The sequence below is a fragment of the Schistocerca gregaria genome, chromosome X (assembly GCF_023897955.1).
Source record: "Schistocerca gregaria isolate iqSchGreg1 chromosome X, iqSchGreg1.2, whole genome shotgun sequence".
Lineage (NCBI taxonomy): Eukaryota > Metazoa > Arthropoda > Insecta > Orthoptera > Acrididae > Schistocerca > Schistocerca gregaria.
In genome coordinates this window covers 318,805,307-318,829,119 of record NC_064931.1, presented here as the reverse complement: position 1 = coordinate 318,829,119, position 23,813 = coordinate 318,805,307, and positions in this window count along the sequence as shown.

Sequence of the window (23,813 nt, the reverse complement as noted above, 5' to 3'; positions counted from 1 at the left end):
AGCCAGAGAATCCACTACTAGACCACCCCCTCGTACACAAGAAAAAGGCTGATAGGACACACTCCGTGATTCGCCTCTCAGCCGAGCCATATACCTCCTCTATCCCGAACAAAATACCTCCTAGCGAGGAGCCACGGTAACACAACATCGAGCGCAGCCGCAGTTCTTTGCCTATCAGGAGCAGTGTTGCTCAGTGATGGTGCATACATTCTAGAATATCTCGAAAGTATCCGAAAGTAATCGAACATCCGGGCCCATGATTACCTTTGCATAGTCATCTTAATCAGAGATAAAGAATTCCTGCCAAACTTCCATTTCATGATCACACTACGCATCCATTATGACACTCCCTGTAAGGTGACTGATGATTGTAACCATGTCTGGCAATCAGGTCTCGTTGAGTCTCTCCATTAAGTCCACGTAGTCGTAAAAAGAAAATCCCTTCCTCGTCAGGAGCTGAAGTTTTGCATCATCAGGAAACGCAGCTCTAGTGAGATGCATGTTTCCCCAACATATTGTGTCAGTACGTTTCTCAAGTGAAGCTTGAATAAATCGAAGTGAGTCCTGAAAACATGAGGTAGTGTTCATAGTCGTCCACTTGGAGGACGAAATATATCTTACAACGCCCTGAGGGAGAATACTACCTGACTCCAGCGCAAACCAAATCAGCCAAGTGTTCAATGATGGTATGAGCAATGTATCTGCTCAATCTGTGTCACAGGACTTCGTAGTTTAAGTATCATGCATTGTATGCTGCACCTCGGACCATCTGCATTAGATGACAGTGGTCTTTACATAGAGTTCATGCTTTTCTGGCTAATGGCAGCTAGCAAATATAACATTTGACAGTTTTCACATATAAGGCTTCATTCAACTGCTAGTTGGTCGTGATAATATTGGTTACATAAATGTCATGAAAATGTTGCGCAAGTTGACTGAGCAACCGTCTCGCAAGATTTTATCCGACATATAAGTTTAAACAATTGTGACCTAAGTCATATGAATATAGAGCTTGATATGCCATCGCATATGTTACATGCTCTGTGAGGATTGTATGCGAGAATGTGGGATTCCTCTCACAGTGCACCCCAGAAGTGGGTAGGCATTCAGTGTCAGCATACACTATATAGGGATAATGCTCCTGGTGATGGAAATTCTTAAACTTCAGAAACTGGTTTTCCCCAGAGAGCATTTCCATTCATTCCAGTTCCTGGGATGCTTATCTAGTCTCTCTCTCATATTAGAAGAGTTAAGGGATCTTGAAGAATAACGACATTCATGTTCTTTACTCTTTCGGGAGAAAATTAAGCGTGGCATTTTCTTGATCCATACATCTATGGGACTGCTTCTCACCAGGAGTCGTACAATTATAGTTACCAACTGGCTAGAAGGAGCTCCTTCACCTTCCAATTGGATTGGGAATGGAGCAGATCCTTTGCATGCCAACATTATGGTGCTCTGTGATTGCAGGCGCATTTAGCGAGCAGATATCTCTACGAAAAGCAGGCCTTCTCCTTAATGCGGGTATACTTGTCCTGAAAAGGAAGCTCTCGCCACTAAGCGTAGTGCAGTACCACGCTGTGATGTAACATCATGCCTCAAAGAAGAACGTGGTCAGGAGGTGAAAACCTGTATCTGTATTCTGGGGGAAATAGGCCTGATATCACACGGTGACTCAATTGCTAAGTGGTTCCACAATTTTGTCTTCAGTGTCATCCTAGGCCAGTTTTCTGAAACACAGGGGAAAGGCTCTGTTGAGGCACTCAGCCAAATTCGAGGAAAACAAGTTTCTGAAGTTTAACAGGTTTCATTGCCAGAAGCATTGTCCCTTTGCAGTAGAAGCTGACTTCGTATGCCAACTCACTCCCAAGGCTTGCTGTGAGGGAGACACCACTGTCTCTTATACAACCATCACAGTGTGGTACTTACAATATCAAGCAGCATATCCGGTTGTATGTTCATATGACGCAAGTAACAGTCATTTCAAATCATACACTGAGGAAAACTGAGTGAGACAGTCGCTCATTGAGCTCGAAGAACCAGCCAGGCATGTTGATCGCATTATTAGTACCAACACTCGAACGAGAGACTTGCAGGAGAATGATGCGTTACTAGAGAAAGATGTCAAGTGTCATATTTCTGGGTTGCCCTTAGACGGAGGAGTGGGAACTCCGTAGAGAGACCACAGTCATTTAACGGGGAAGTTCTGTATTGCAACGCTTAATGCATGGAGCTTACATTACCCTGTCCCATGACTCACAGCCGTCTTCTCCCAGAATTTGAGCAGGTTCGATACCCACTTCATCACTGAGCCCTTGGGTGATTTCGGGTTTACCAACGATCTAGTTAGTGTTCTACCTGAGAGCCTCGTGAGATAGATGATGCTAAACATTACGTTACGACTCCTGGACTCACTTGGATTTATGTAATCACCACTTCGGATAGATTTCGTACTCCAAGTGGATGATGCTGAACATTACCTTGCGACTCATGGTCTGACTTGCATTTATGTAATCACCACTTCGGAAATGTGTTGAAACAATGTCAGGAATACATGCATATGGCTAGAGATGTATTCCCAATGATGAATATTTCAGCTCGTGAGGAACACCTAGTTTCAATGGAGAGACTCAACGAAACAACATTTTACAATATAGCCTTATTCTCCAGCAACCTTATAGGCAATACCACCACAGAAGCAGAGTATGAGCATGCGGTCAATGTTTGGAAAGAATTCAGTAACTCTGATTCAGGGGAGCATGCAAAGCTATATATGGGCAAGAATGTACGACAACCTGCGGATATTTTCTATACGTTCCTGAGTGTATGCATAACCACATACATTCTGGATCCTGCATTCTACGACACTGTGCGAGGGCTTTAGTTAGACGCAATGATGATAAAGACATGTGTCGACAATGAATTATTGACTGGTGTGGAAATGCTACTCCTTTCGATTGTGGGTTTTATGGGGTACTTTGCGGAAGTGTGCATAGGAATGGCTAGGAGAATAACCAACGAATGGGTGGACAATTCAAATCATCTGGGGGTGAGTTGCATCACGCACCTTTATGTTAAGAATTCATACAGATAGGCCATGCAACAATGCCTGCAGGAGAGTTTTGATGAGGACATTCACAGATTGGGTGGTCGCATGGTTGTGGCGGCGGATTCTGGAGAAGGATCCCACTAGTTTGTATAATGTACACAGCGATTTGCCTCTATGAACAGAGCGCCTAGTCTGGCGGAACACTTCCTTCTACAACCTAATGACGACACTGTGGGGAAACAGAGCTACACTACATACTATAGAAATCCCCAGCAGTGTCTGAGTTTCGGAATGCAACTAATTCGAGTCAACCCCAGGACCTCCCTCAAGCAGTCACGCTGGTTGAATGACTATATTGACGTTTAGATTAAATGGAGTGCTCTCACGACACCTAATATAGAGACAGATTTTTTAAAATTAATTAATAGTGTGGGTTTTGGGAACACCACGGGGAATTTAAGAAATCTCTGCGAAATTCATCGGTTCAGATGGGATCAACAGTCTCCCACACTCACACTACTGGTTTGACTCACTGAATCTGTGAACGGGTATTAAACTGTAAATATCATATGTTGAAAAATGGCAAGTCATGAAGGCTTGCCTCCTTGCGCACGTAACTAATTTACCAATGAGTATTGAAACGTGGGACTTAGGGAAAGCAGGAAAAATTGTGGACGGTGCATAACTCAGTTACTGATGGTTGCTCAGGTTTTTGTTTTTAAATCACGTACGCTTTATTTGGAGCCAATTGCATAAAAGGTTGACAACAAGGAACAATTATGAAATTTGAATGTTAAGACAATATCTAATTAAAATTCCTTAGGCAAATTGCATTCACGACTGAAGGCCTTATTAACAAGAAATTCAAATTATTTTTTGGCGTAAGGCCCCAATAGTAATTACTAAAAAACAATTTGACGGCTTAAAGCCTAGACAGCAAATTATTGCAAGTTATACGTAATAATAGTCCGCCGTTTGTTAAAGTCGCTTATCTCAGTGGGTTTCCCCTTTTGCAGTCCATATCTTCGCTACGTACGTGATCCGTGTCTGTTCCGTTTGCATACTTTTGTTACTGTGTTACGTGCCCACAACGCTATCAGGTAGCATCCAACGCTGTGTTGGGTAGTGGTCATAATGCGTTGGCTTATCATTGTGTGAGGGCTGTGAAATAAGTAGGATGTAGCGATTTGCGAAAGTTTTCTCTGCTCATTTTTTTTTCCTTTCTGTAATATCAGTATTACATAGCCAGTGACAGGTTGAGGGTGGGGGCAATCGATATGCCATTCTATCTAATGGGTTGGCTGTGCTGTTCGTGATATGAATCAGCGAGGATATCACGAAGAACTTACAAAATAATACATTCAAAAGCATTTGTAATGCACAGAGATGAAAAACGACCACTGGGACTCCATATGTGGTTAGGATAGCTTCGTTAAGCAGCTGTTCCGCTACATTCAGTGAACCCGTATGCAACTTCCGGAATATCACCTTTAACGTACAGTACTGTCCAAAATAAAACTGAGACAAAACAGAGCAGTACTGGATGCAAGCCTGAAGGCGAAGGATAAAGTGGACGTCATGGGACGTTAATGTCGTAAAAAGCTAGTACCGTGAATGAATGGAAAATGTTTGTTTCCAGACAAGACACACAAAACATGCTGTCCATATATTGTGTTGTATGTAGGTATTTTCGATTCAACGCAATGAAATCTGTGTATTAAACATCTATCAGATGATTTATTTTTTATGCGAGTTATATGCTACTGGCATTCTAGGGTGATATGAAATGCAGGTTATGCATTTCTTTATAAAATAACGTTTCCAGCACTTCGGAGCGTAATAAAAGAAACGTTTACACTGAGGTGACGGAAGCCATTGGATAGCCAAATGCACATATACAAAAGGCAACAGTATCGCGTACACGAGGTATAAAAGGAGAGTGCACTGGCGGAGCTGTCGTTTATACTCAGGTGATTCATGTGAAAAGGTTTCCGACGTCATTATGGCCGCACGTCGAACATTAACAGATTCTGAACGCGAAATAGCAGATGGTGCTAGACGCATTGGACATTCAGTTTCGGAAATCGTTAGGGAATTCAATATTCTAAGGTCCACAGTGTCAAGAGTGTCCCGAGAATACCGAATTTCTGGGGTTACCTCTCACCACGGACAACGCAGTGGCTGACGGGATTCACTTAACGACCGAGAGTAGTGGTGTTTGAGTAGAGTTGTCAGATCTAACAGACAAGCAACACTACGTTAAATAACCTCAAAAACCAATGGTGGACGTACAGCGAACATGTCTGTTAGGGGAGTTCGGCCGAGTTTGACGTTATTGGGCTATGGCTGCAGACGACCGACGCAAATGCGTTCGCTAACAGCACGACACCGCCTTCAGGGCCTCTCCTGGGCTCGTGACCATACCGGTTGAACTCTAGATGATTGGAAAACCGTGGTCTGGTCACATGAGCCGCGATTTCAATTCATAGGAGCTGATGGTGGGGATCGAGCGCTGCGCAGACCCCACGCTGCGATGGACCCAAGTTGTCAACAAGGCACTGTGCAAGCTGGTGGTGCCTCCATAATGATGTGAGCTCTGTTTACATGCAGTGGACTGAATCCTCTGGTCTAAGTGAACTGGTCAGTGACTGTAAATGGTTATTTCCAGCTACTTGGAGATCACTGACAGCCATTCATTGGTTGCACGTTCCCAGACGACGATATCATGTCACCGGACCACCGTTGTTCGCGATTTTCGAAAAACATTCTGGACAATTCGAGCAAACAGTTTGGCCACCTAGCCCCCCAACATGAATCCCGTCGAACATTTATGCGACATAATCGAGAGGTCACTTGGTGCACAACATCCTGCACCGGCCACACTTATGTAACTCTGGATGGCTTTTGGGCAGTATGTCTCAGTATCTCTGCAGTGGACTATCAACGATTTGTTTAATCTATGCCACATCGAGTTCCTACACTAAGGCGGGGGAAAGGTGTGTGACAACAGATTAAGAGGTATACCATGACTTTTTTCACTTCAGCTTGATCAACAAGAGAGAGCCTCAAATAGAGAGTCTGTCAAGGACGAACATTAACTTGGCTGCTTCCTTCGGAGAAAGAAGCGTGAAGATGACAAGATATCAATAACGTCTCATTTATGGAACCAATAGACAAGTTATGATAAAAATTCTTAGAGAGTGTATTAGGACTGCGGGCTAGCCAGGCGTGTAGAATTGAGCAATGGGGTAGAGATGGGAAGGGCGACAGAGCCGCGTGCAAAGGGCACAAAGCATAGCATGGCGTACGAGTCTCGATATTATGTTCATCGCTCCACGAGCAAGCAGGAGGAATGCTTGAATACGTAGGTCTGGTAGAAAGGAAGTGGCCAAAGACATCATTACCCGTTGTTAATCTCGATATGTACACAGGTATCTCAGAGGTCGGCTGCAGCGCAGGCCACCCACTACACTGTTGCCTTCGTTAATCTGTCCCTAGGCGCTAGGTGGTAAGGGGTCCGCGCAATATGGGCGGACAGGACCGTGCTAGGCCTGTACCCCTAACGTCCTGCTAATCCACGTGCTGCAGTGGTAGGTCTCCAGTCGACGGCGGCGGCAGCAGCAGCAGCAACAGCAAGCGAAATGGCCTGTGGTGGCTCCCTAGATGGCTAGCATTAAGTGCGGTGCAGAACAGAAGAAAGTTTGAACACATAGAGGGAGAGATTCTACCGCTTTCGTTCGTTTCTTTTTGTTTCAATGAGGCAGTAACTGTCGTCCACCTAGCACAGCTTTCGTTATACCGAGTCGAAAACTCTGGAGCGAGCAGTGCTGAGACGACTTGCGGGACACACGGAAAAACAACGTGATCTGGGGTGTAATTGGAACGTACTGTTCGGAGTACGGAAGCTGTTTTTCTGTTTATTCTTCAATATAGTTCACAGCTCAGTTCGCTTGCAGACGCGGATGTGTTAAGACGTGCTACGCAGTCGCTCTTCCGTGTGACGCTTGTGTTTACCTACTAGTGCACGCGCGTAACAGCTTTCGTTTGGTACGGTTTTCTGTTAGGTACATTAACACCTGACATTACTATCGGTGACGGCAAGCCCCGCCATGTATGGTGGGGTGTATGGAGAAGGGGATGGTGACTTCGACGCCCCTATGGGACAACATCATCAACAACCACCTGCCCAGCGGCTACATCCAGATGCAGCACCCTTACCAGCTCCTCCAGGAACGACATTGGACAACATGACGGCTGTGATCAGCCACTCGTTAGCAGTTGTTCGGGGAGAATCTGGAATACAGCCGGCAGAACAGCATATGGATTTAAAGGAACAGGATTCCTCCAGCTTCTCCGCTACGAGAAACAAGCGACAAAGTGAGGTCAGTCTGGATTTAAGAAATTCCAAAACCTTCATAGCAGACGATAATCAACTCTTACCTGTACCTGACGTTTCAAATGTAGCTGACCCCCCTGTAGCAACTGCTTCTGGGCTCACTCCTAACCAACATGCTGCAACTAACACCCCTCCTGTGGGACCTGCACCTACTCCGAGGTCTCTCAACTTTTACAAACGTACAGATAGGGAACCATTCGTAGTTTACGTGGAATGTTTGGACAAAAATTTAGGCCGGTTGCACCCTATGGCACTAGGGAAATTATTGCATATTTCCTTGCCAGGAGTGAAGAATTCTATCCTTAACATCTCTTCAGCAGTAAAAACAAAAGTTAAGGTGGAACTAAAAACCCCAGACAAGGCTAATTTCCTAGTTACCACTGAGGTATCAAAGTCAAAAAATATAGAAGTTTACATTCCTTCCTTTGTTGTCCATAAGCTGGGAGTAATCAGGAAAGTAGACACCAACCTTGAAGAAGCGGAGATTTTGGAAGTCGTACAATCTCCCTTCCGTGTTGTAGGCGTTCGGAGGTTTACGAAGAGATATGGTAAAGACCAAATCTTTAAATTGCAGACCTATTTGTTAACCTTCGACTCTCAAACCTTACCGGAAGCCGTGTCTATTCACGGAATAAGATGTCCCGTTTACCTTTATGTACCAACTGTCAGGCAGAGCTGTAATTGTCTTCGTTACGGGCACATCAGCAAACAATGTCGATCTCAGATGAGATGCATTAAATGTAGTGGTCCATATAATGTTGAATACTGTGTCTCACCTATCACTATTTGCGCTCATTGCGGGGGGGCTACACGCATCCACGGACCGTTCCTGCCCGGAATACCATATACGGCGACGAGCTCAAGAATTAGCTACGTTCAACAACATTGACTTCAGGGATGCGCTGTCTATTGCTCGTATGCCAACCTATGCATCCGTCACCGAGGCTCAACAACATCACTTGCCGGCTCAGATCATTCCTGCTCCAACAAATCTGAGCTCTCTGGACTTTCAAAACCAACAACTCTTCCCGCCGCTGCCCGCCGCAAGCATGCAGAGTCAACAACGCGGAAGTGGGGACGCCACTCAGTGTGAAACCGTGCCCCAGCAGACACACGTCGCTTACCGGCCTCCCCGGCGGCAGGCGCAAGTAAACAACCAAAGTAACGTTCGTGAGTGGTCTCAGTACCGCAGCCTGTTATATCCCATGCAACATTCATTCACTCCTATCAGCCTAAATCCATACCAGCCTGCTGCTCACAGATTAGCAACCCCACAAGCGCCGAATCAACGACAGCCTCAAGGTCATGCTGAACTTATACCTGTAGATAAGATAATAAATGTGATTGATATTGTCATGCAAAACATGAGACAAAAAAGTGCTATGAACAATTCCGATATCCAGCACATGCGAGATCGGCTAATTCTAACAGAGAAACCTTGCAACGAGAACTGTTCGTAAGTCAGCCTGATATCGTTCTGTTATGTGAAACGTGGTTCAAATTCGAACGAACTGTTCGCTTTCAAAATTATTCTATAGTAAGGGGAGACCGTCTCGATGGGTGGGGCGGCATAGCTATACTGGTAAAAACTTAGCTGCCGCATCGACCACACCCGTTACACGTACCTGTCACCAACCTTGATTAGTTGCTGTGGAGATACGAACTGCCCACAAAGCATTTACAATTGTCTCGTTGTATAACGCTACCCACCGCAGTATCGTGGAAGATGACTGGAGACAATTAAATAGTCAGCTTCGTCCTCCCTTTATCGTAGCTGGAGACGTGAATGCCCACCATGTAGCGTGGGGAGGAGACGTGACAGACAGGAGCGGCAGAACTTTGATAAGCGTTATCGAAGATAATAACCTAGTGATACTCAACGATGGCTCTCCTACTATGACAACTTTACCTCTCCGTAGACCCTCCGCAGTTGATGCACCCCGTGCTTTACTGAAATATCTAAAATTGAATGGGATCCGATCATCTCCCAATAGAGTTTCACATTAACATCAACGTCGATACTACGCACATCTGTTACTCTAATAGTACGTGGGAAATCAATGAAGCCAATTGGGCCTCTTATAAGGAAACTGTTCGGCGGGCACTCGCAAATTCGAGACGTCACTTACGGCACGAAGATGCATACCCAGTTTTACTCAATGCTATGAACGTCGCAGCTGACATCAGCATCCCTAAGAAAAAAGGGTTTACAGTAATGAAGCACCGTTCTCAATGCTCTTGGGAAGTTGCGAAGCGACGACTCGCCTTGAAAACCTATCGTCAGAATCCTCCATTGGACAACTTCTTGGCTGTACAAAAAATGAATGCGTGAGTTACCAAATTCCTGAAGAAAACCAAAAAGGACAGTTGGAAACAATTTTGCCTGTCCCTAAATAATGAAACCAGTATGGCAAGCATCTGGCATAAAATAAAAACTTTTGGAACAAGACGACTATCTTCTTCCCCTCCTGCTACCACGGCCTGGTTAGAGGAATTCATAGATACAATCGCTCCTCCCACGGTGCCATTTTTAAACCATCGGTTCCCTGCTGAAGAAGACCGCTATCATGTTCTCCTTCGTCCTTTCTCTATAGAAGAACTCAACGAAGCTATTAAAGTATCGAGCGACAGTTGCCCTGGCATTGATCATATACATTACTCTATGCTTGCACACCTGCCTATAGAAGCGAAAGACTTTCTCTCCAATATTTTTAATCAGTACTGGATGAAGAAAGACCTCATATCAACATGGACGACGCAAGCAATAATTCCAATTCTCAAACGTGGTAAAGATCCAAATGTCGGTACTAATTATAGACCTATTGCATTGTCGTCGTGTGTGGCAAAAACACTGGAACGAATGGTAAAAAGGAGACTAGTATGGTGACTTGAAAAAAGTAATTTGTTGCCTCAGAGTCAATACGGCTTCAGAAAAGGCAAAGGGACCATGGATAACCTGTTTTTGCTTAATATGGATATCATGTCAGCCTTTCAAACGAAAGACACTGTAGTGGCAGCTTTTCTTGGCGTTAAGGGTGCATATGATCACGTACAAATACCAGTACTCTTGGACAAGCTGGCAGGATTCGGAATTACTTCACGGATGATCTACGGTATCAGTGCCCTGATTACTCAAAGAACGATCTACGTCCGTTTCAAAAGTACCATGATCGGACCTTTTTATGTCTCCCAGGGCTTGCCGCAAGGTGCAATTTTAAGTCCTCTCCTGTATACTCTATATACGCACGACCTACAACGCATACTTACTCCCCCCACAAAAATCCTACAGTATGCTGATGATATATGTGTTTATTCTACTGCTGCTTCATATCTTCAGGCCAAAACGGCATTAACCACAACCATCGCACACATCTATGAATGGCTCTCTATCAATGGGCTGGAGATCTCGGCTGAGAAATCAGCAGTCGTTCCCTTCTCCAAGTCGACGGCAGCTCGCACTGAAGATCAAATTACCTGTGGCAATTACACCTTCCAAATAAAATCTCACGTTCGATTTCTGGGGATGATTTTTGGGTCTCGGTTAAGCTGGGCGCCCCACATCCGATCCACCGTTACCAAGTGTGAAGAAGGTTTAAATGTAATCAGATCACTCACTCGTGTCTGGTGGGGAGCGCACCAGAGTGTTTTACTCGCCATGTACCGAAGGATAATTCGATCTCGATTAGACTATGGCTGTCAATTCTACCACACTGCGTCAAAGATGAGTACCGGGCTTGGAGCCATGTGATCGACGCCCACTAACGCCCTTTTAATAGAAGCAGGGGAGATGCCCTTGAGCATTATGCACCAAATCTTATCGGACAAATTCTACATTCAAGGCATGGCCATTATGGACAGTTCCGTCTATTAAAGTAGAGACTGCATTTATTGACTGTGGATTGCATCCCACAGAAGGAATAAAGTGCCAGCCGTTTGTGCCAGCTTTGACACTTGCTCACATGTGATACATTCTATACGGCGTTCAGCGCATCTACCTATTTTTGAATATGATCTTCAAACGCTCTGCTCCCACATCCCAGTCCATTATTTAAGTACGAACTGGCTGGACAGTAGTAATGTCAACGTGGGCTTCAATCGTCTCGTTCAAGCACAATGGCCGGGTTTTCTCTGTGTATATACCGATGGCTCCAAAATTCCGCAAGAAGAGTGTACAGGATGCGCTTTTTTCTGCCCTCAGATCCAGATCCGCAAAACCTTCAAACTGCCTACGAGCACTTCTATTTTTACGGCGGAGACAGTGGCAGTTTTGGAAGCACTTACGTTTGTCTCTAGCACTTCCTTCCCCAAGATATTGCTAGTATCTGACTCGCAAAGCATTCTTAAAAACATTCTGTCCAGTCGATGGAACAAAACGACCAACAGTTATATCTTGGATGTGATATTTGCATATATATTCGCAGCATACGCACGGGCCGGACGATCCATTTGTTGTGGGTACCTTCCCACTCTGGTATCCTCTCTAATGATGAAGTTGATGCATTAGCCAAACAGGCGGCCACGTTAGGCACCGTCCTGGATCTGCACCTTCCTTATACAGACTACTTACGTACAGTCAAGGATCACGCTAGACAACAATGGCAGGAAATGTGGAACGCTTCTCAACAGACAAAAGAAGGTTATTACGCAGTGCTACAACCACGGATTCCTTCAGAGCCGTGGTTCATGAGGACACATCTGGACCGATCCACGACATCTGCCATCATTAGACTCCGCTTCAATCATGCCTCTTTCCCACAACATCTACACTGGATCAACGTTTACAGTTCACCAGCATGTGAGTGTGATCCTGCGTCGGAAGCTGATGTCAACCATATCTTATTTATGTGCCCCAAATTTGACCGTGAACGGTTGGTATTTTTGAAGACATTGTTGAGTATGGGCTACCATCTTCCTCCATCATGTTCTTCTCTTTTGTGTACTAAAGACGTTCGTCTATGAGAAGTGCTCGTTAGCCTTATCAAGAGTACTGGTCACAATCTGTAGGTTTTAATGGTGTACGTAAATTATAAATATGTCTTGCTGATTGGATGTGAATTGTAAGCCAAGACACTTTTAATTGTTTTCCAATTCAATTCAATCCAATTTTTAAAACAGTATGTACAGAACTGTAACAGTTAAGCTTTTTATTCTTGTAAATATGTATTTCTGTATTTGTTTCTTCAATTATGTGTACATTGTCACTATGTGTTGCCGATGGCTAAATTGAGTACACACTCAAAGGCCAAATGAACAAACAAAACAAAAGTTCACAGCTCTCTCTCCTGTTCTTATCTGTGTGGTAGTGGCGCAAATGCTTTGTATATACCTTTGTATATACCTCTCTCTGTGGAAGCGTTCCCGCCGTTTATAATAAAATGTTACACGCTTTGGGAGCCCGACAGTGATGTCACACACTAATAGTATGGGAGGATAAGTTCGTTTACGCATAACGTAGGTCTCGCGTGTATTTGTCGTTAAATAAAAGTTATTTAATGCTGAATATCATTGTAATTTGTTAAATTATCGCATTGTGGTGATTGTTTGACTGATATTTTTAAATGTGTCTACTCGAAAGGTCGCTGTTTGTGGAATACTGGGGAAAAGTCGGTAAAACCGTAAATAGTAGAGGCGTGCTTGCAGAAGGTACATATGAGGAGTTTATCTGTTGCTAAATAATGCACTGTGGAAATTTTTAAACATTCTTATTACATTATATATGTATGTATTCTTGAAAAATTGGCAAGAGAACCCCACAAATCGCATTTTTATGTGGTTTCTAAAAAGTGGGCAACGTTGGTATAATAGCAGTTAATCCTATATTTGCATGCGGCTTCTTAAAAGTCTCTGAAATTGCTCCAAAACCGTAAGCGACGTCATACGTTGCAAAAAAATGCATTGGGAGTGATACTCTGCTGGAAATAGCGAATAACGCCTGAATGTGCTGCTGCTGCTGTTGCTGCAAGAGGAAAGAACGAACTATGAGTTCCATTGTCACAGGATACTGGGAACACTAACAGGGATGTAGGGTGTGTTGGGGGGAAAGGGGGGGGGGGAGAGAACCAGGAACTGCACACTGCAGCAATGTTGGAAGGAGATGCTATTTTTGGGTAATAAATTACGAACTTCATGATAACAGTTATCGCTTTGTGCTAAAAGCACTTGTGTAAAGTTGAGTGCAAGTACACTGCTCCGCTGCCATCTAGCCCATAAATTATGGTAATTCTAATGACAGTTATGGACCATTAATCGTAATTATAATGACAGTCATTGCCCATTAATTACGTCCGTAAAAACAAAACAGGTCTCCATGTGAGTGGGTTTCTCCCCTAGAAACGCTGGGGCAAGTGGCCGGTTTGTTTGCATAAAGAGAACAATAGCGTCTTTGTCATACAACCAATCCAGCCAAACTACTGCTCGTTCCATCCTAATAGCCGAGGAGCATTTGATTTTTTCCCTTTCTTTATTATTCATTATCGTCGAAGGGAGTCTTCATAGACCTCCTACATTATGTGTGTTCACAGTTCAGTGCTCCTATATTTCTGGAAAATCGCTGCATCTATCCTACCCCAAAGATGTCACCGTTCGATGATGACCATCTATGTTACCGTAAATATCAAGCGAAGTGTTAAGTTGACGTATGAGTTCCGGGTCATCCCGTATCATAGACCAGTTCTTCTCATTTCTTGCCCTCTTGGGCCAGTTGTACGCTGCCCGATATCAGATCGTTATGTTGTTGGGAAGCACAACCAACATCACTCACTGAGCCATAGTTGAGATAGTGCGGAATCCCTCTTAAAGCTTCTGAAGTAGATTCCTTTGTCTCTAGAGCAAGCCTATGTGCCCATACAATTTCTTCGAAGCTTATCACAGATTTAAAGAGAACGCATTATTATTCTCTGATGTGTGTAATTGGTAATCTGTACTGTTTAGTGTTTATACCTACGAATTTCTAGAGAATTTCTGTGGTTTGCCGCTAGTTACGCATATTTATTGGGTGAATCTTTTTTCTTCAATGTGTATTTTCAGGTATCTTGTGACTGTTTCTCTTTTAAAGTTAATGTTCTGTACTTTGATCGATGGGTGTCGCTGCAATATGCCTTTCAGTAATATGTATGCTTCCTTGTGAACTGCAATTATTAGACTGATTGTGTTGCACCAGTACTGTACAGTTTTTAGGTTACCACTGGGTTTTCTGTCTAGCGGCGACAGGCTCTCTGCGTCATCGGTGTATCCCTCGACCCCGTCGGAGTGCGACTCCTCGTCCGTGAAATGCAGGAGGGGTTGAAATGCGGAAATCTACACTTGGGGGGGGGGGGGGAGAATCCTTTCGTGATCTTTTTTACTACTGTTTGAGTTCCCGCCTGGCACTCTATTTATGCAATACTCGAGGAAACTGTTGTAATGATATACGGGTACAAGAAGATCACGAAGTGTAGCAAATAAATCCGGTCTCCAAAGATCGCTGAAAGCGCCTACAATCTCAATTAAGACAGCGATAGCTTACGTAAGCTGAGTACGCCCTATTACGTTAAAAACTGAGTTGACTACATTGTCTACTGATTTTCCTACTCTGAACCTATACTCATGGGTGCCAGAGCCGTGGAGCTCTGTATGTTCCGGTAGGCGGTTACATATGAGGCGTTCCTGCTGCCCCTTAGCTAGGAAGTTGATGAGGTACATAGGTCTGTAGGAATTATGTTCGGCTGGGTCTTTGTTTGCTGGCTTATTTGATGATAACGGTATTGGCGGTGTCCCTTGGTTAAGGCACCCTGTCCAGCTGCACGGCACTTAATAGGTCTGTGAGTAATGTGTTATTAGTGGTGGTGCCTGTCGTAATGTTTCCACGTGGATGTTGGATGGATTGGAAGCTTTCTTTATTTTCAGACAAGCAATTGCAAATGCGATATCCTGCCATGCAAATGGTAATTTAACGTTTTCAGCTATGTAATCACTGCGTATTTCATCGTCTGTCTGTGGCTGTGATTGCCCTCTGCTGAAGTCTCCTTTTCCGTTTTGCGTCCTGCCTAAGTCTGGTTAGTTCAGTGCTCCAGGATGCTGCAGCTGTATAGCTGTTTGTTACACATGTCGCGCTGCCAGTAGTTTCTCGGTTTTTTTATGTGTCCGCTAGTCAATACTGCCAATGATGTCTATGTCTAGCTCCCACTGTACGCTAATACTTAATTTACCCCCTGTAACATTAGAGGACATATTGGGACATATTGAAGTATTCGATACTGTAGACTTTTAGGGGATGTCGATACAGATATTCAAAATGTACAGGGAAACTTTGGTGATGTTTAAATGTTGTACTGTGTCAATATTAGGACATTTTGCACAGAAAGAACAAAAATAGAATTAATGTAAATATATATTAATGTTAGTAACCTATTTTCAATCAATTTTGTAATTATATTTCATTTTGTAAAAGAAAGACTCACTGTTTGCTGTAGCTCTGATTAATTGTATAAATTATCAGTTTTGAGCTAAATTATTTCGTATAATATGGACAAGAAACTTTTAAAAACTCACCAGCTAAAGAGACAGTTTGTAAATGAACGTTTAATGCACACTTCTGGAACTTTCTATGGAGAAATTCTATATTATGATCGCAAAAATACGAAAACTTGTGAAAACTGTTTCATAACCTAATGTCGAAAGACGATTTGTATCAAGAAATATTGCTAAAAAGATTTATTTACGTTTTGAAACACGATTTAAATCATTTTACATATAAATAGTTGTTCTAAATCACTCAAGAAATATCCAGAATCAAATGTCAGGATATTTCTGGAAACATCGGTGCAAATCTGGTGAAGGTTATCCAGAAGCTGGTAGAAAAATGTTATAAAATCTATTTGGAAATTATGCTTGTAAGAATTTATATGTACTGATCCTTTTACTTACTTTAATCTGTACTAAAATTCTGTAATGTCTAATTTAGTTTTAAGTCATGAATTGCTATCGTATTGTAAACGAAACATTGTCAAAGACTCTCATTGTTTGGAAAGATATTAATACACCTAGGAGTTGTCAGTTGCCAGTTCGCATATGCAGTGCGGTTAGCTCGGAGAGTCAGTTGTTGAGTCTGTGAAGTCTGTCAGTTCTGTTTGTAAATAAACGTCTGTAATGAAGAATTACTTGTTGTCGTCAATATGAACTCAAGACCTTTTGCACGAAGCAGACACCTCCTAATGCAACGTTTTACCCCCAACCAGCATTATTGAGAGCAAGTCGGTGGTATGTGGCGTTGTCCTTCGTGTTCTGTTGAACATTTATAACAAAGTTGTTGTCGTTGCTTGTGGTGGCATTTGGTATGACTGTTCAGGTGATGTTCGTGTTAATTCTTGTGGTATTGGCAAGCGTGATTTCGATGTTGCTCATTCTGCCAGCATATCCCGTATATGTATATCTCCTTTATTTAATACGAGTGAGCTGTTATCCTGTGAGGCCTCGTCAACAGTTTGTCCTCTGCCTTCAATTGTTTCTGCATTCCAGGGAGTTGATGTGGCATTAATGTCTGCTGGTATCAGTAATTTCTTATTTCAGTTCTATGGATTGTGCATATTGAGAGTACAGTGACGATTGTACCCGAGTTTTCCTACCACCTTGTGTCTCAACTGTCACAACATGTTTTGGGAGACAAGTAAGTTGTCCATTTTCCGTGTATGGTTCCTGCAAACATACAATGTCAAGTTTGAGTTCACTGATGAGTCTTGATAGTTCTGCGGCAACCACAGTGTGTCTCATTCTGTTTAGCTGCAGAAGCCTCAGGGGAGTTACGTGTACACTAAGCACTTGGTTCGCATTTGTTTCGGGTCATAGAAGACCCTACTGTAGGTTTTGACCATGACGTAGCACACCTACTCAATTTAAACTTCTCTGATCTTCGACTGTACGCCTGTGGAAGTAATTACGAATTTGTGTGAATCTGTTTGTAAGTTTCCGGTATGTATAATCATTAGGTCCGTATTTTCCGTCGTTGAGAAGCAGGCGATTTCTCCCTTTGAGTGGGATTGATGGATCAATAATCGGAGCACAGATGTAAACATATCTCTAGGCTCTAGCCTGATTAGTTTTAGTTTGGGTTCCAGCATTTCATATTACGTTATAACTGGCGTCCATTTTGCTGTATTGATGTGTGTTTGTGTCACTATGTTTTTCACCTTCACAGTCGTGTAGTTCAACATTGCAGTAGTCAAGTGTTTTGTTGGTGTCTAACGGAAATTATATTTCTCTTCACAATTAAATTACGTTCGTCACGTGTAGCTTATATCGCGATATTTCCAGAATGAGATTTTCACTCTGCAGCGCACACTCCGCTACAGAGTGAAAATCTCATTCCGGAAACATCCCCCAGGCTGTGGCTAAGCCATATCTCCGCGATATCCTTTCTTTCAGGAGTGCTAGTTCTGCAAGGTTCGCAGGAGAGCTTCTGCAAAGTTTGGAAGGTAGGAGACGAGGTATTGGCAGAAGTAAGGCTGTGAGTACCGGGCGTGAGTCGTGCTTCGGTAGCTCGGATGGTAGCGCAATTGCCCGCGAAAGGCAAAGGTCCCGAGTTCGAGTCTCGGTCGGGCACACAGTTTTAATCTGCCAGGAAGTTTTATATCGCGAAGGTCTTCGTCGCACACACTGTTTCCACCATTATCATTCAGCTTACCGTTGTCTACCTCTTCCTATGTGTCACAAGTTTTCTCGTCACACACGTTACTAACCCTTCTTCTCACTTCTATGTCTACATCCGCTTCTGTCACACTTATTAGTTTCGGTGTGTGTGTTATCCGTAATGTTATTGTCTGCGATGGGTATGTCCAGGACTGGCTACCCAACAGACAAGAAGATAACTGGTTTAGTATTCATTTGGATTTTTGCGCTGTCATATATTTTGTCTGCATCTTGTTTGTTGGTATTTACGATTCTGCTGTGTGACATGATAATACACTATGGATCGAAAGTATCCGGACACCCCAAAAACATACGTTTTTCAAATTAGTGCGTTGTGCTACCACCTGCTGCCTGGTACTTCATATCAGCGACCTCAGTAGCCATTAGACATCGTGAGAGAGCAGAATGGGGCGCTCCGCAGAACTCACCTACTTATAACGTGGACAGGTGATTGGACGTCACTTGTGTCATACATCAGTACTTGAGAGTTCCAAACTCCTAAACATCAATAGGTCCACAGTTTCCGATGTGATAGTGAAGTGGAAACGTGAAGGGACACGTAAAGTAGACCTCGTCTGTTGATTTCCAGAGACCGCCGACAGTTGAAAAGGTAGTAATTTGCAATACGCAGACATCTGTCCACACCATCACACAGTAATTCCAAAAAATGTTTCAGGATCCACTGCAAGTACTATGACAGTTAGGCGGGAGATGAGACAACTTGGATTTCATGGTCGCGCGGCAGTTCATAAGCCACATTTCACGCCAGTAAATGCCGAACGACGCCTCGCCTGGTGTAAGGAGCGTAAACATTCGACGACTGAACAGTGGAATAACGTTGTGTGGAGTGACGAATTATCGTACACAATGTGGCGATCCGAAGGCATGGTGTGGATATGACGAAATTGCCGGTGAACGTCATCTGCCAGCGCATGTAGTACCAACAGTAAAATTCGGAGGCGGTACTGTTACGGTGTGGTCGTGTTTGTCATAGAGGGGACTTGCATCCCTTGTTGTTTTGCTTGGCACTATCACAGCACAGGCCCACACTGATGTTTTAAGCACCTTCTTGCTTCCCACTGTTGAAGAGCAATTCGGGGATGGCGATTGCACCTTTCAATACGATCGAGCACCTGTTGATAATACACGGCCTGTGGCGAAGTGGTTGCACGACAAAAACATCTCTGTAATGTACTGGCCTGCACAGAGTCCTGACCGGAAATCTATAGAATACCTTTGGGATGTTTTGGAACGCCGACTTCGTGCCAGGCCTCACCGACCGACATCGATACCTCTCCTCAGTCCAGCACTCCGTGAAGAATGGGCTGCCATCCCCCAAGAAACCTTCCAGCACCTGATTAAATCTATGCCTCCGAGAGTGGAAGATGTCATCAAGGCTAAGGGTGGGCCAACACCATATTAAATTCCATCATTACCTATGGAGGGTGCCACGAACTTGTGAGTCATTTTCAGACAGGTGTCCGGACACTTTTGACCTCATAGTGTAGATCTGAGCTTCTGTCAGGGCTTTTCCACTCATCCAGACTTACTTTACTGTATTCATATTCCAGCTGTTTCTCAGTTTTTTTCTATTCTGAAAATGAAAATGGTATACAGCATTGTTCATTGATATAAATAGTTCTCAACTGCACCACTGATCCTTGTTCTATATCCTGCGAGGCACATCTCACCTATATCGTCTGTACTGTTTAGGAAGACAGATCGAAAACGTTATTGTTCACCAGTGATGAGATTTTGTTGCTGTCGCTATTGGGTCTTTTGGAAAGAATCCGCACTGGCGACACCAGGAGACTGCTCGACGCCAGGTACTTGTTCTGTTGGCGATCGCCTGTCGTGTGACAATGGCTGGTGATGAATAGACTGGTTGGTAGTTTCCCTGTATCTCTTGTCTTGATCTAGTAACTACCCATCCAAACTGTTGGTGATCTAGATCTTTGATCTTTAACACAAGTGTTGTCTGTAGCGTAGCCCACTGATATGGCTCATATCTTAATGGGTGCGCTATCCTATGTTCTGCGAGTCCTTAAAGGAGCATATTTCTTCTATAAAGTCCCTAGCGTTGTGGAAGCTATACTAAACTATCTCTTAAAGGGCTACAGAAGAATTATGCTGCCTTCGATGTTTGGCGTTTCTAGAGACAGGCCATGTTGGTGGCGCTACAAGATTGCTCGTCAGTCTTTTTGTTTGGTAGGTATGTGTTTGTTTTTGCTGTCAATTGTGTTGGCTGCGGAATTTAGGTGGGGGACTACGAAATCAACTTTTGTTGAGGTGTTTGTTGGCTTAGCAGACCTTGCCGTATTCTGTTTTTATTTTCAAGTTGCATGGAGCACAGTCGTTTAAAAGTTTGGTTGTCCACTTCTCCGGTTTTTGTTATGTGATTTTCCTTTACCTCTTCTCGTGCGGGGTATGCGTCTAACGACATTTTACTCTTTCTGTCAGTTTCACTTCTTATGTCCTTCTTCCCCACAGTTAGCGTAAACTACTTCTTATCTCGGGCAGGGTTTTTCGGTGTGGTCAAGGTCACAGCTCTTGAAGCAGTACGGTATGACCACAAATTATGTTACGTATAGAGTTTGGAAGTCCAGGAAAACTCTGCCTTGACCAAGTGGAATATTTCTCAGATTTGAGCTTACTTTGATTACGTTTTTCAAAAATCCATATACCTCTGGGCCAGTCCTAAATCAGAATTTGGCTTCTGGCGTGTAGTTTTCTTTGGTAATCTATCGTGTCCTGTTCTTTGGTAAAAACTTTCTAAAGCCAAGGTAGCATAAATATTTACTTTTTTACAAAAACCTATTTCGACAAACTTTGGTGTTATATTCATATCTTCAAAAATTTTTGTTATAAAACTTGCTCATTTTGAGTTGGAACCTCACGCCAAGTTATCATGTTAGTGGTGAAAATGTGACACATAATACAAAGGTTTCTCAAAAATAAAACATTAAATATCAAAAAGCCCCTTGGGCACATGGCCATGTCAGTATATGTAGCGCTCATAGATCATTTTACGTCACAAAAACCACAATACACAGTATTCATACTATGCAGTATTCAGTCTTATTGTTCTCTGATTATGTGTTCTTATAGGTTTAGATCGTATGCTTCTTCGAGTAGTACTTGTAAGTATGTGTGTCTTGAAAACGTTGTATCGCTATAAGTGGTCGACGATTCATTGACGTCCCGCATTTTAAGTGCTTGATTTGCCTGTTTGTAGTTTCTGGAAATCTTGGGTTCCACTTTCCATGATCACCACTGTTGAGGTGGAGCACACTGATTTTGTTTTTACATTTTCTGTGCGTGGGTTGAATTCTGCTGTGAGTACTTCCCTGACCTGTTTGGGATCCTTACAGTATTGTAGTTTGTTTTGCATTGAAATTTTCGATTTTCGTCTGAGTTGTGTTCTCCCCCTTGCTGCATCCAAGTATTGCAGCGAAAGAGGCTTGTGGTGGGCCCGGCTCCGTTTGAGCTTATCTGTTTCTGTTTTTAGCTTTTTTCGGTTTCCGTCTTTACCTTCTCGTTTTTCACACGAAGGTGGAATTGTTTTCAACTTCAGCTCTTCCACAAGAACACTCACCCTGCATTTCTCATCCTTTAAAATGTCCGTCTGACCTTCTAGCCTTGCCTGTCCCTCTTCACGTAGGAGGTTCGAGTCCTCCCTCGGGCATGGGTGTGTGTGTTTGTCCTTAGGATAATTTAGGTTAAGTAGTGTGTAAGCTTAGGGACTCATGATCTTAGCAGTTCAGTCCCATAAGATTTCACACACATTTGAACATTTTTTGAAGTACTGTATACGGCTCAACTAGGTGTCTTGGTCTTGTATTCTCTTGTATGTCAACTTGCACTTCCAAACGCGGCTGGGTCAAGGCATAGGCTGATAAGTTGCGCTTAAAGAAAAGTGGGAGATTGAGGGAGAGATTCTTTGCTTTAGTGCTGCTGCGATTTTATAAATGAGTTCTTCTATTTCCGCTAACGGTCTTCGTCTATTTTGGATTGCGTATCCGTTTCCTCATTTCCCTACATGTGGAGGACAGCACCTGGCACTTGTGCAAAGGCCACGTGTACAGTTTTATGATCCACTCACCTTCTTTGAGACTATTCATTAGCAGCAGCAGCTGTCGTGTGAAGCTGTGCCGTTTACAAGACCGATGTTTGTCTTCGCTCGCTGATACAGCCGTCTAGATGCGCCCAGCGAGCGGAGAGAGCACACGGCGGCAGCTGACGCGCCGGTTGGCGCTGCCACTGACGTCGAAGTGTGCTGCAGTGCTGCCTGGCGACGCGCGCAGCGGCGTGCTGACGCGTGAGAACCGGCGGGCCGGCGTGGTGACGCGCGAAACTGACACGCGCCGGGCCGCCGGCAGGGCGGCGACCTCTCCTCTCACGCCGCGGCCAAATGTCGAAACACTACAAAACTTCATTCACTCTTCCTGTGCATATTACAATATCTAACGAGCAAACGAAAACGTCATATGTCAGATAACACTCTCGACATCCGAGAACGTATATACCAACTTGTCCTCACCAAGTTACAAACTGAGAAAACTGCTTTTGAATGCGGAGTAACATCGAGCAGCAACTGTTTCAGTAGCCGTGGATGTGGCAGTATTAGCGTGTAACACCATAACTCTAATACTCGACTGATTTATTTTGCTTTTGTTTTATTTAATGTTACATTGTTGAGCTTCTGTAAAGTTTGTTGTATTGAATCGATAACACAAAATTGTATACTCCATTCTTTGTAAAAACTTTGATGTCATGATTTGATTCTATGCAATGTAGTATATCTGTCATTTAAATTCTTTGTCCCAATAGGAGGGAGACTAAACTTACTCTATATATTTGGAATTTGTTTAAATAACTTTGTTTAGAACTACCTATATGTGCAATTGTTCTGATTTATTTAAAATGTTTATTTGCTGTTATGTAAACTGCTGGCCTTCACTTAGGATTTTTAGTTAGTCTGCATGAAAAAGGTGTAGTGGTTCCCCTCGGGAACGGAACAGTGTAGCGCGCGCAAATTATGGTTGGCTACGTAAAAAAAGGTGGAAACAAGAGTCAGTCGGAGACGAGCTACCAAACTGTGGACTGCCCATGTAAAAGTTGTATATTGTGCTGGTTCCGAGAGAGGCTTTTCCTGCCGATTACCAATGCCTCGGATCGATGGATAAATGGCTGGAACTACTCTGGAATTGGTCTCTATCGTCGCCACCAAGAAGGGACAGAATCCAGCAATTCTGCTTGCAAATCCATCTACCAACATGCAGTTGCCACCACATTGTGCAACCACTGTAATGGAATACTATAATAATGTACAGTGAAGGATCAGCTTATTGGATGTGTTAGTGAGCTCAAATGTAGTCTTGTGAAAGCCTCCCAGTGATGGAAACGGTCTAATTTAAAGTTTTGTGGAGTTTCAAAGTCTCCTATTTAATCATTTACTTGAAAGTAGAAGACTGTGGTAATAAAGATAATTTGCAGTTTCTTTTAAAGATTAAAAGCTCTTAAAACTGAGGCTTATAAAGTGTTGCTTAGTTAATGATCATAGTGCTGCCTGTAGTATATTTTAAAAGGTGAGTCAGTTCTTGCAAATTTGTCAACATTATGTTTCACTGTAGTAAAAGTGGAAAACTGCAATAGTTGATAGTTATATATTCATGTTTGCTAAGTGTTTCTATTTCTTGTGCATTG